At 42.8% G+C, this 14056-nt stretch overlaps 1 protein-coding gene across 5 annotated transcripts in view; it reads left to right on the forward strand.

Moving 5' to 3' along the window:
- mbnl1 (muscleblind-like splicing regulator 1) overlaps positions 1–14056 on the forward strand; it is a 66677-nt gene that overhangs the window by 19220 nt on the left and 33401 nt on the right. The window lies entirely within an intron of this gene.

The following is a 14056-nucleotide window of genomic DNA, read 5'->3' on the forward strand; positions in this document are numbered from 1 at the left end:
GATGTTTCAGCATCTATTGTTTGAAAAAGCTTAATCTCTGGTTTTAGCAATGAACTTAGACAGGAATAAAAGACAGTTTGAGGAGGGAGAGTAGATCCCTAACTGATATGAATGAGTGAAAAAGAGAAGAATTCGCCAATCATGTTTGGGGTGGCGATGGCCTAGTGTTATTATCGCTGGACTGTTAATCCAGAAAACCAGGTAATACTCGGGGAATCGTACTCAAATTTAGCCAGGGCAGACGTTGGAATTTGAATTCAATAAAAATCTGGTATTAATCTGGTGACCATGAAACCATTGTCGATTGTTGGAAAAACCTGTCAGCTTCACTAATGTCCTTTAGGGAAGGAATCTTCAATACTTACCTGGTATGGCCTACATGTGATTTCAGACCCACAGCAGTGTGGTTGACTCTTAACTGTCCTCTGGGCAATAAACTCTGGCCTGGCCAACAACGTCCTCATCCTGTGAATGAATAATTTCCATTGACTTCACTCACTTTACACTATTGTGCAAAGTCCCAACTGAGCTGTTAGTTATTCATTTCGAAGGCTATAAATGATACGAACCCAAGAATTAGGTGCAGGAGTAAGTTACTCGGCCCCTCAAGTCTGTTCCACCATTCAACAAGATCACAGTTGATCTAATTAATCTGCATTTGCACCTATCACAAGTGACCTTTCACCCCCACCTTGCTTATCAAGAATCTATCTGCTAAAGGCAAAATATTGCAGACGCTGGATATTGGAAATAAAGAAAACCAAAGAATACTGGGGAAACTCAGCAGGTCTGGCAGCATCTGTGTAAAGAGAAACAGAGTTAACGTTATGATTCCGATATTCTTCCCCAGAAATGGAAGAGGCTGGAAAATGATGGCAGACGATGAGGAGTAAGTGGAACAGATTGTGAGCGTTATTTTTAATTCATTCGTAGGACAATGATGTTGCTGGCTGGGCCAGTATTTATTGCCCATCCCTCACTGTGCCACAAGAGGGCTCCACTGTTGTTTCTTGATGATATTAATTGAGGGATAGTTGCTGGTCGGGATTTGACCAATGGTAGGTTACTTTTGAGTAATTGCTGTTATATTAATGTTTATTTCAGACACAAAGTGAGTTTGACAGGAGGACGTTCCAATTTATCAGTGGACTAAGAATTATAATAAAAGAGAAATGCCATAAAAGCCGGGCGCCTTTTTACATGCAGCAAGAGATCAAGGTCTGGAATGTGCTGCTGGAGAGGGTTATAATGCAAACAAATTAACTATCAGTTTCCCAAATGAAATTGGGAAATTACCTAAACCAAAAAAAAAACAAATAACTGCGGATGCTGGAAATCAGAAACAGAAACAGATATTGCTGGAAAAACTCAGTAGGCCTGGCAGCATCTGTGGAGAGAAAATGGAAGTTACCATTTCGAGTCCAGTGACCCTTCTTCAGAACTTGAAGGATTGCATTCTGAAGAAGGATTGTTGGACCTGAGATATTAAATCTCTTTTCTCTCCACAGATGCTGCCAGACCTGCTGAGGTTTTACAGCAATTTCCGTTTATGTTTTGGAAAATTACCTGCACGGCTGTAGCAAGGAAATGGAATTAATTAGATAGCTTTTTCAGAGAACCTGTACGAGCATGGTGGAGGCGAATGCCCTTCTCCTGTGCTGTATCTTTCTACGATTCTGTGAAAGGTCCAGCTTGTTGAAGGGGATGACTTGCAGTATGAATTCCAGCAAATATGTGACACAATCAGTTCTTTCAGACAATTGTAACTTGTCCAAAGAAAGGGGAGTTTCATGCAAAATGGGTGACTGCAGACACCTGTAAACATTTCCAGTGCCACATCTGAGTTCTGAAAGTTTGCTGCCACACAGTGGCAGAGATGAGAATTGCCAGCGAAGAAGCAACCATTTGACAATCCTTTAAGATTATCAACTGCCCCCTGCTGGTGGTCATCCCAGGGTCAGGGGGCACGGCAGCTTCTATTTGATAAATGTTGACATCATGTGTTTTATCAGATGAATTACTGAAGACTAATGTAACACGGTGTAAGTATAGGTAGATCAGTGATGATTAACCAGGGTTCCACACAATCAATTATTTGCCAGTGCTGCTGTCCTGTTTGCAAACCCTCAGCATTTGTCTCTCTTTTTCCCCTCATCAATACTGCCCTTCGATTTGCTCAGGACCTTATTATTTCTATCTCTGTATCACTGTCGTACAAGGATTTTACAGAATCATTGCAGTATGACTGAAGAAGTTTCACAGTGAATGCAACATTTGAATTCTCTGTCACTCTCTCTCTTTCTCTCTCTATCTCTCTTTCTCTCTCCCTATCTCTGTTTTCCTGGACATTTTGTATTTGCCGTGGTTTCGATCTCCTAAAGAGATGATTGTATATACGTATCTTGAGTATTAACACAAACTGTATCAGAGTGATCCAGCAACTGCATTTTACTCCCAAGCCCAACCTTTATTCCCATTTAAGTCAATTGAAAAATAATTTGAGCAAAGTCTAATGTTGGCAGCCAGTGAAAGTCGCTGTTGCCTCCAGGAAACCTGCATTTATTCTCCAAAGACTCCTACAAACAATGGCAAACAGGAAGAGGCCAGGCTGGTCCTCCCAGCCTGTCCAGCACTATTGTGATCCCTTGTTGCAATAGGGGGTGGAATTCCCGGAGGGATCACGGAGGTCTCAACAGCTGGTTGGAGAGCCAGCATTACCTACTCCCCACCCCCAGTCAGGCCTGTTTATGGGGCAAAACCATGTCGCCTGTGCCACTCACATATAAGGCTCAAGGATCAAGGGTGTAGAACTGCTCTTGTGTAGACAGCAGCGCCACCAGGTGGACAGTGGCTGCTACTGACACCGCATACACCCGAGGCCTTGAATCCAGGAGGGATCCTTTCATGGGGTAGTAATGGCAGCTGGTTTCACCAACAGTAGGCAACAAGAGAGGCAGGGTTTCTGTGCTGTTCCCTCTTTATGATGCTGGATTCTTTCATCAGGAGTTGGGTACTGTTGTACCAGGGGCAGTCCCCCTTCCCCCCCCCCAATGCCCATAAGCAAAAGTGTCAGACTTTGCCTGTTGTGAACTTCCAGTGGTAAATTTCCTACCAAAGGTACGATGAAATGTGCCAGAGCTCGTGTGAGCTTGGCCTGTTCCAGCACCATAACTCTATGAGAATTCTCCGATATGCCGACTCTCACCCCTTGCTCATTTTTCCCCCTTCCTTCACCCCTTCTATAGCCTAAATCTCTCTGTTCCTGTCTCCTCAGTCAAGACCCAACATAAAAGCTTACCACCTCGACTAAACATTTGCTTCAGTGTCACATTGTCTGGGGTAACCAATTCTGTGAAGCACCTAATGGAGGTTCTACAGTGTTAACTGTGCTGCATAAGTGCAAGTCATTTCTGCTTCTATTGGTTGAACTTGGTTCGTACATACTAACAAGGAATGAGAGTAGGACACCCAACTCTTCCAGCCATCTCCGCCATTGAATACAATCATGTGTGATCCGATTTTAACTTCAACTCTACGTTCCTACATATCCCTGGCAGTCTTTCATTGCCTCAGACATCAGTCTGGCACTGTGCATCTGCTGGTGCCTCTGATTCACACCCAGTTAAATTCCTGGTTCCATGTGGTGGAACCTGATCTCAAGCAGGGTGACAATAGATGGTCTACAGTTCAGACTCCAATCACTATCCAATTACCCCTGCATGAGGGCACGTCTGTGTGGACAATGGATGAGGCCATTCAACTATGAACAAGCAACATGATGACACACTGCCCAGAGTAAAGAGTCACCAGTTGTGTGTAGTCCAGCAGCAAGATTCAGCACAGAGATGAGGCTGGACCACAATGAAAGGCACAGGAGCAGGGAGAGAATCTGGTGCTTTGATGGTCCTCATCAACAACTATTCACCCTCCCAGCCTGATCGTTAGCAACTCCTTTGTCTGTCCAACTGTCTTTCTCTCTCTTTGGGCTCTATCCTATCGTTTACTCCCTACCCCACCCACTTCCCTATTTTCTGCATATAAACTGACATTTTCTGAGCCACCATCATTTCTGAGGAAGGGTCACCGGACCCGAAACGTTAACACTGTTTTCTCTTCCACAGATGCTGCCAGACCTGCTGACCTTTTCCAGCAACTTTGTTTTTGTTGTTGGTGCTTTGTCAATTGTATAACCAGCCTGTTCTTAAAAGCACAAACATTCTCCAAATATACAGGTTGACAAAAACGCTGGAGCCTTTCTCATATTTATGGACTTAGAATGTTTTACTGAATTTTGCACCAGAACTAATGCAATTAGCATTTGCAGCACTGAACACGTTTCTTCTGCAGAACCAGTCTTCAATCTCTATGCTGCAGTATTCTCTCTCTGGGGACTCCACTCATTTGAGTGGAACACATGACTCATTGCTTTAAGCTGCAATGAAGGCCTTTCAAACAATACACACATATAAACGCAATATTGCGCGCACACGCACACACATACAAATACATGCATTCACACATGCATAACGACTGCTATTTATACAGCAGTGTAACAGAATGAAACACCAAGAGGTGCTTCACAGGAGCATTCTAAAATAAACTATGACACTGGTCATGTAGAGGATAGAATAAAGTTCAATGTCAGAGAGAGAGGTACATTTTAAGAGGGAAAGCGAGATGGAGTGTAAGCGTGAGTGACAGAAGGTAGGGCCATCAATGTGCTAAAAACAGGGGTACACTAGAGGCCAACGTTAGAGGATCATAGATACCTGAGGGTTGTAGGGCTGGAGGAGGTTCCAGACATAAGGATGGCCGAGGCTATTGGTACCGTTTGTAAACAAGAACAGGAATCTTCTCATCAAGATTTTCCTTCACACAGGAGCCGACGTATGCCAGGAGTTGTATCAGTGCTGTAATAAAACACTGTGGGTGCTGGAGGTCTGAAACAAAAACAGAAAATGCAAGGGAAGCTCAGCAGGTCTGGCAGCAGCTGGGGAGAGAGAAAGAGTTAATGTTTCGGGTCCGGTGACCCTTCATCAGAATTCACTGTCAGTGGTGTCAGGTGAGCGGGACTGACTGTTAGTTGAGACACAAGCAGAGAGGTTTGGCTGACCTCGGGATTGTGAAGAGTAAATTGTGGGACAGCGGGCGAGGGGTGCCTGGGACGAGTGGAGTCCACAGGTAACTAAGGCATGAATGGCCTGAGATAATATCAAAATTAGACCATGTTCCGGGACTGTGGGAGTAGCAATAGGTGCACTTGGTGATGATGAGGTCAGAACTTATCTCTTGGTTAATGTGAGATCAGAATCGTAAACAGATGAACTTAATGTCAGACTGTTGCCTGGGGGAGAGCCGACGTCAACAGCTTGTAATCAAAGCTTGGAGTAGGGACCATACTCAATGGCTTTAGTCCTCCAAATATTTAATCAGAGAAAATTTCCACTCATTCAGTACTGGATGTCAGGTACACAGTGTGATAACTCAGCAACAGTGGAGCGAAGTTGTGATGAGGCAGTGCTAGATTCTGTCAGTGTGTATGTGTTAACACTAAGATTTCTGTCATCAAGGCATCATTATCTACATGCCAGATCACAGACCACATATGCACAAACACACTGAGAAATCCCATCCGAGTACCAACGTTGAAAACAAAATCTTTCTTATTGTGCAATTTTGTCAAAATGTTGGACCGTTTACCACAAGCTGAGCTCCTTTATGAACCCATGACCTGTGACCTATAACTGTGGGGGAATGTTGCAGCATGTCATGGTAGATCCTTTTGAACCGCTGTGTTATTTCAAGGAATCACCAGCCTCTTTCATTTCCTTTTCAGATTGATGTTTCATTGAAGGACCAAAGGGCAAAGAGTATGGTATATAGGGTCTTGTTGTCCTAGTAAACAGCCAGTGTGCAAGCAGACTCATGTAGAGTTCATGGTGCTTTGATGCCATTTAGCTAACAACCATGTGGTTCAAATTTTAACTCTTGGTTATTCTATGTGACAATGAAAGAGACTAAAAATGATAGCATTAGGTTTGTGTAGAACCCTTTGTGGAATGGTGTGCAAACTGGAATGGCCCAAAGAACAGTTAACATCGGTGTTAATTAATCTTGGTCAACCATAATTACAGCTGTTGCCCTTGTAGAGAGCCGGTAGAGACATCAAGGGTGGAGTGGAGTTCTTCTGTGCTGCAGTCATTCTGTTGTTCAGTATTACACCTGACCTCAGTGATTTGAGCGTCAGAAATTAGGTACCACAGCCATACTTAAGTAATACTGATGTAAGAGTAGCAAGTGGGAATGTTAACGGAAATCTAAAAATTTTCCCTCCCCCCCAGAGCTTGCGTAAAGATGCCTATAAATCAGTGGTTGAGCTCTAGTTGTGTCTTAGAGTCATAGAATCATACAGCACAGAAACAGGCACTTCGGACCAACCCCATAACCCCAAACTAAACTAGTCCCATCTGCCTACACTTGGCCCACATCCCTCCAAACTTTTCTTATTCACGTACCTATCCAAAAGTCTTTTAAATATTGTAATTGTAGCCATATGCATCACTTCCTCTGGAAGTTCATTCCACACATGAACCACTCTGTGCAGAAAAAAATTGCCCCACATGTCTTTTTTATATCTTTCTCCTCTCATCTTAAAAATAAGCTCCCTTGTCTTGAAATTCCCCATACTGTGGAAAAGACACCTGCCATTCCCCTTATCTATATCCCTCATGATTTTATAAACCTCTATAAGGTCTCCCCTTAACCTCCTATGCTTCCATGAAAAAAAGTCCCAGTCTATCCAGCCTCTCCTTGTAACTCAAACCCTCCATTCCTGGCAACATACTGGTAAATCTCTTCTGGACCCTCTCTAGCTTAATAATGTCCTTCCATAATGGGGCGACCATTACTGGACACAGTTCACCAGACATTGCCTCAACAATGTCCTGTACAACCTCAACATGATGTCCCAATCCCTATACTCAAAGATCTGAGCAATGAAGGCAAGCATGCTAAATGCCTTCTTCATCACCCTGTCTACATGTGACGTAAACTTCAAAGAATTACGAGCCTGAACACTGAGGTCTCTGTTCTACAACACTACCCAGAGCCCTACCATTATAAAAGTCCTGCTCTTGTTCACTTTATCAAAATGCAATAACTCACATTTATCCAAATTAAGCTTCATCTGCCACTTCTCAGCCCATTGACCCAATCAATCATTATCCCTTTGTAATCTTAAATATGGCCAGTTCTGGGCACCATAGGTTCAGAATCCTAACAAGGCCTTTGATAGGGCGCAGAAAAGGTTAACCAGAATGGTTCCAAGGTGGGGAGCTTTAACTTTCATGGAAGAAATGAAGAGATTGAGCTTGTTGGTCTTCTATTATTGACTCAGGGAAGGAGAAACTGACTGCACTCAAAAAATCAGAAAGGGTTTTGATAGAGTAAAGAAGAAGAAACTGAGAAACTATTGCCAGAACAAGAAGGGTCAGCAACAAGAGGGCACAGTTTTAAGGTGGGCAGGGAGAGAAACAGGGAACACATGAGGAAAGTATTTTTCTAGCAGTGATCCGGAAATAATTGGCTGAAGGAACAGTGGAAGCAGATACTACATTGTCTTCTGAAAAGAGAATTAGATGAAAACTTGAAAGGGGAATTGTTGCAGAACTATGGGATAGGAATTATAGTGGAGCGAATGGCCTCCTACTGCACCGTAAGAATCAACAGATGTTTGGGAAGTCTGCAGTTAGGACTGCGATCAATGAGTGATCAATGACAGTTGGTCAGGCAGGAACTAAATGAATGGTGGGTTAGTGGGCTATCAGAACTGAATGGCCTAGTCATGTTTTAATATTCTTGTAAGTAGGCTGCTGACAATTTCTATCTGGGCTCGTAGACCATTGCTTGAATGAGAGGGTGGACAACACCTGATTACTGGATTCCCTTGTCCTGAACCCACTTCTACTCTGAACTGTTATAGCACAAATAGCAATGTGATAATGGACCAGATATTTGTTTATAATCATGATTGAGGGATAAACGTTGGTCGAGGCAACAATGCAGCACTCCTTTAGTAGTGCACAGATTGTTGGGCTTAATGTGTGTGCTCAAGCCTTAGAATAGATTCCTGAGACTCTCAACGGGGTGTGCTACCAACTGAACCACACCTGGCACAATGGGCGGAAAATTAAGCCCTTTCCAACAGAGAGATGGTTGGCAGTTGGGGAATCCCAGCTCCAACATAATTATGTCTGAGGTGGGAAGACCCACGGATAGTACAGCAAATTTTTCATTACTCGACACCTGTGGACCAAGAGTGAACCAATTGATCAAATATTCCGGTTGATCAAGAAGTCCACATAATCAGTGTAAAAACACACACTACGTGATGGAAACATAATGCAGGGGGTATACACATCACTGTTATACTTTATTCCCAGCGTCAATCACTTAAATAATAATGTAACTTTGCCTTAAATAAAACTTACTGACAGAGAACCTTCTCACTCGCATCCTCAACTGTCTACTCAGACATCACGGAGATCGCAATTATACAGTAAATTTCTGGTATTTCAAGTTTGCCAGATTATTGAGAATGCTGATTCCTAAGGTTAATACAAAGTTTACTGCGTTCCCACCTCACTGCCCACTGGGGTCCCGAACTGGGCAATCAATGCTGAAAATCGACTGTCACTCACTTAAGGAAGTGCGGTTCTCTTGAGAAGCAGTCTGATATGAAAGGGTAGCCTGGTAATAGAAACTATCCCTTCACTGACCTTTGTTGACAGCAATATTTAGTCAGTCCATATTCTCATCCCTCTCAAGTCAAGGTGACTCAATCCAGAACTAATTCTCCAGAGTACTTTTTAGGAAAAAAGTAGGGCATGTTGCAATGAAGCGCTGCTTTTCTTTATTCATAAATGTGATGTTGGCATCACTGGCCTTATCATTTCATCAGGCTGAGGATCTATAAAATAATAGGAGTTTCTGAACATGAGAAAGTTATTGTGAGGTTATTAATGTTACGAAACAAGGGTGAGTAACTAGTCTTAAGGTATAGATTATCCATGATCCAATTGCATGGTATTATGTCTGGTCAGTGATAACCCGTAAGGTTCAGGGATTTAGTAATGGCAATTACTATCATGAAGAGATGGTAGATTCCCTCGTATTGAATTGCCTGGTACTTGTGTGATATCTATATTCCTTGCCATTTACCAGCCCAAGCTTGGATGTGATTTAAATCTTGCTGCCTGCGGGGAATGGATTGCTTCATTGTCCAGTTAAAGTCATGCTTCTCTGTCCTCTCAATCTTCAATCTGTTTCATCAGTAAATAATGATCCGAGTCCTTCGAAATGCACCGACACAATGGGCAAAATATTCCCATTGGGGAGTGTTGGAAGTGGGAGGAGTAGTGGAAATGGTCAGGAAAATAGGGGAGATACTGGATCAGGATGACTCCCAGATGTATTCCCAACATCAGGGATGCTTCCAAGGGGAACTTGAGAACTGGATCAGCCATTATATTCTACTATTTCGAGTTTGCACTCCAATCATGTAACACAGATTAGTAAAACAATAATGTGGGTCTTTATCTGACGATCAGACTATATGCATACAATGTGAACTTGGTAACTGGAGAACGTTGTAGGCATACATTGTTAACTTGGTGAGTGTAAAACATTTCTGCACTCGATTGCTGCTGTGGTAGACTGAGTCTGGGACCACTACAGTACACCCTGTCTCAGCAGAAGTGAATCATAGCAGTTTATCTCTGAAAGGTACATGCACGTCACATCCAAAGGTGGTAGGCTGCAGATTTACCTGGTCAAGTCCCCCACGAGGAGTAATATTGCAAAACCTCTGGCATTCTGCCAAATTCAATAATTGGGAAAGCCTCCACTTCAATAGAGTCAGCCTCTCTGTGTTAGGCTAGGTTGTGGGGGAGGAGGGGGGCACGTGGTAGTGTTTGCAGGAGGGGGCAGGATGGTGGGTATGGTGCCATCATAGCTAGAGATTCCATTCAGTAAGGAAGGGGCTGTGTCAGTAAATAGCTACAGCCACGGCAGTGACAGTTAACGTAGGGTCTGAGGGAGGCTGTGCCTTCCTGCCTCTTAACACTGTTCGTCCCTCTCATATCTTCCAATTGCGACTGGATAGAGGTGCCTTCACACTGCCCTACATACCTCTGTGACATCCAGCTCAGATCAGGTGGTGTGATTGCTGATGCCCAAAGATGTGCAGGTCAGGTGGATAGGTCGTACTGCAGTGTTCGGGGATGTGCAGGCTACGTGGATTGTCCATGATAAAATGCAGGGTCATGGGGATAGGATGGGGATGGGTCTGGGTGGGATGCTCCTCAGAGGTTCAGTGCTGACTCACTGCGTCGAATGGCCTCTATATGCACTGTAGGCCTCTTCTCTGATCTCTTGTGCAGGATGGTGGGTCCTCCAGATTTAGCAGCCATCCCCAGCTTCCTTGACTGCTTGGCAAAGGTGGAGACAGCCAACTATGAGAGCACTTCATGGAAAATAGCTCCACAGGTCTGGCTGGGAGGGGTGTCCCAAACTTTATCCTGATGTCGGGAACCGAAAGCCGACATGTAAACTCTGTCCTCGCTGTGTGGTATGTTCCACATAATAGGACACTGTAGTATCAGAAGCCCAGAACATTCCAGCGCCACACAGTGGATATGAATAAAGACACAAAAATAGAAGTTGCTGGAAAAGCTCAGCAGGTCTGGCAGCATCTGTGAAGGATAAAACAGAGTTAATATTTCAGGCCCAGTGGGAATAAAGGCCCCGATCGTGGTTAGTGATTTTCTGTCCAGTGACCTGACGTACAGCTTAAGGAAGCGGATTTGAAAGGAGGAGCTCACTGTTTGCAAATTATGGGACAGTTTTAATACTCCTCAGTGCAGCATCATTGAGATCCTGCTGAAACCAACATACTGTTTGAAATTGTGACTTGTGACATAATGTTAATGGGACTGCCCTGCACCATCACTCTGCCTTTCACATTTTAGTCAGGCACTTAGTATTTACATTTCAACTTTTTTTTTAAACTTTTCTACCTTAATGCTGCAGGCAAAGCAGAGCTATTGCGAGGTAGGTGAAAAAGTGCTGAATGAGTCATTGGAAAAGCTCACACATCACTAACTACAGTTTAGAAAGTGGCAATATATTGTACTTATCAAAGAGAGAGATGTTAATGCTAGAGAATGAGGAGGACATTGGCAAGTGTAACCAAAAACTTAGGAACTGACAGAGTTTCTTATGGTTGGGGGTGTTAAAGGAGGAGAGGGAGTGGGCAGACAATAGGGTAAGGACAGAAATTCCAGAGAAAATGTTAATAACGGGCCAGGGGAATGGGTAATGAATAAGGGTATGGAGTGTAAGAAACTGAGAATTCAAGCAGCAAGAAAGAAATAGAGAGAAAGACACTTAGACATAGGTAGATAGATAGACTGACAGATCCAAATGATGTTGATGATAAATATCAAACAGCCATCAATATTCAAAACTTACTCATAAACTATCTTGCAAATAAAAATAAAGTTGAACATAATATAAGAATTGCCCAATTATGAATGTTTCAGTGAACAAATAGTTACACTGTTTAGCACAATGCAGGTCTCCTTAGTTTACAGAAGAGAGATGAAAGGCCCAACCGCAATCATAGTTTTGTATTATAGCTCCTACATCATATGTTATTAGATTACATCTATTCAATTCTTAATCATTTACATAATATTTATGATTTTTATAAAGTAGAGGATTGGGTTGTCACGGATTATTCGTTCTATATCTTATTTCCAGAATGCTTTTTTTTTCTCCTTAACTTCGGCTTCTTTTAACTTTTGTGTGGTTGTGGAAAGGGATAATGGCAAAGGCAGGTGAGATTGAAGAACTTACTAAAGAAGTCCAGACAGAGTTTATTGCCATTCCTTCAGCAAGGTTACATTATCCAATGGTTCGAATACTGACAGAGGTACAGAGTCATAGGGCTGTGGGTGATGTTACGGAGATATTTCAAAATAAGGGTGGGAAAATAAACTTGAAAGTAAAGAAAACTGAGGGTAAGGGTGACAGCATAGGTCAATGAGGACAAGGGTGATTATTGGGTGTAGGGCTTGGTCACTTCTCTGAAGCCATCAGCTGTGAAAGGAAAGATTTTGTGATCTTGCAAATCACTTTGCAGCCAACATAATACTTCTGAAATTGAGTCGCTGCTGGAGGGCGGCAAATGTGGCAGCCGTTTTGTGCACAGCAAGCTCCCAGATCCAACAATGAGATAATGTCCAGATCCAGATCATCTCCTTTTGTGATGTTGAGTGAGGGGTAAGTATTGTCCAGGATATTATAACTCCCCTCTTCGCCTTGAAATAATGCCATGGCATCTCTTGTGTCCACCTGACAGAGCAGGTGAGGCCTCAGTTTAATGCCATGTTTGAAAAATTGGAAGACAGTTTAACGCTAAGAGCTTCACCATTCAATCTTGACAGCATTTTACAGCCATTAACAATACGTACTTACACTATAAATACTTCTGTATCAGCTGATTGTTTTACTAATCTTGCAAGAAGTTAGTTTTATTTCCCATGAGCAGAAAGACTGATTATTGGGTTTGCACACATGACAAACTTAAGAAATTAGCCAAACCAATATAAACTTAGATTTATCTAGAATCTTGTCTGAAGTAAAACATGTTATGAAACTTGAAAGGGTTCAGTAAAGATTTACAAGGATGTTGCCAATGTTGAAGAGTTTGAACTACAGGGCTATTTTCCCTGGAGCATCAGAGGCTGAGGGGTGACCTTATAGAGGTTTATAAAATCATGAAGGGCATGGATAGGGTAAATAGTCATGAGCTGCTCGAAGAAGTGGTGGAGGCTGGTACAATTACAACAGTTAAAAGGAGAAAGGAGAGAGATTTTTAAGAAAAGGGACATATTTTTTACACAGAGGGTGGTTCGCATGAAGAATGAATTCCCTGAGGAAATGGTGGATGTGGGCACAATTACAACATTTAAAAGATATTTGGATAAGTACATGAATAGGAAAGGTTTGGACGGATATGGGCCAGGAGAAGGTGGGTGGGACTAGTTTAGTTTGGGATTATGTTCAACGTGGACTGGTTGGACTGAAGGGTCTGTTTCCGTGCTGTATGACTGTATGAATGATTCGGAGCTGGCTGGTCACAGCTAGCGTACTGTGCACAAGTAAATGAAGCATGCCTTGGTGATGGGATACCGGCCTCTGTGCAGTTATTTCAGACCAGGAGTAGGCCATTCAGCCCTTTAAACCATCTCCACCATTTAATAAGATCATGGCTGATCTCGCTGTGGTTTCAACTCTATATTCTCACCTACCGCTGATAACCCCTGACTGCCTTATCCGTTTAAAGCTGCACAAACAATCTCTAATTAAACATCAGGTTCAGACTGGAAGATCATACGGCTGAGTTGTGTTAGAAATAATTAAAATATTGTGCGCACGGTGAACGTGTAATGCAATTGAAAGTAACTTAAAAATTTGAAGTAAACCAAACTGAAAACTCATGACAAAAACAAAGTTAGCATTTCAAGTGAAAGATCTTCCATGAGTACAAGGAGATGAGTTGTTTTTAAGTAAGGACAAAGAGGGGTCTGAAAAGAAATAAAGGGAGACACCAAGGATACAGTGAAAGTCAAGTGCAGTCAGTCATCTCTGGAGAAAGAAGAGTGAAGGTTTTCTGAATCCTCAGTCAAGGAATCGTCAGTTTGGTCATAGCTCTAACAGGGTAGGCTTGAGGTGATCTGGAGAAGGCCACATTGTACATTGTGTCTCGTGTGAAAGCAAGATGCGCAGAAGGAAATGGAGACAGGAAAAGCATTGCAGTTGGCATTCCCACATCTGAATTTTGGAAACCTTGGTCTTTTAACATTGGACAGTAGTGACCGTTTGTATATTTTATATACGAAAACTACTTTTCTTTGTCATTTTCTTGGGATATGGGTGTTCTTCTGTTGCACATCCCTCGTTGCCTTTAAACCAAGCTCCATGCTTAGGCTGT

This window comes from Rhincodon typus, chromosome 13 (assembly GCF_021869965.1).
Source record: "Rhincodon typus isolate 14 chromosome 13, sRhiTyp1.1, whole genome shotgun sequence".
In the NCBI taxonomy this organism is placed as follows: domain Eukaryota; kingdom Metazoa; phylum Chordata; class Chondrichthyes; order Orectolobiformes; family Rhincodontidae; genus Rhincodon; species Rhincodon typus.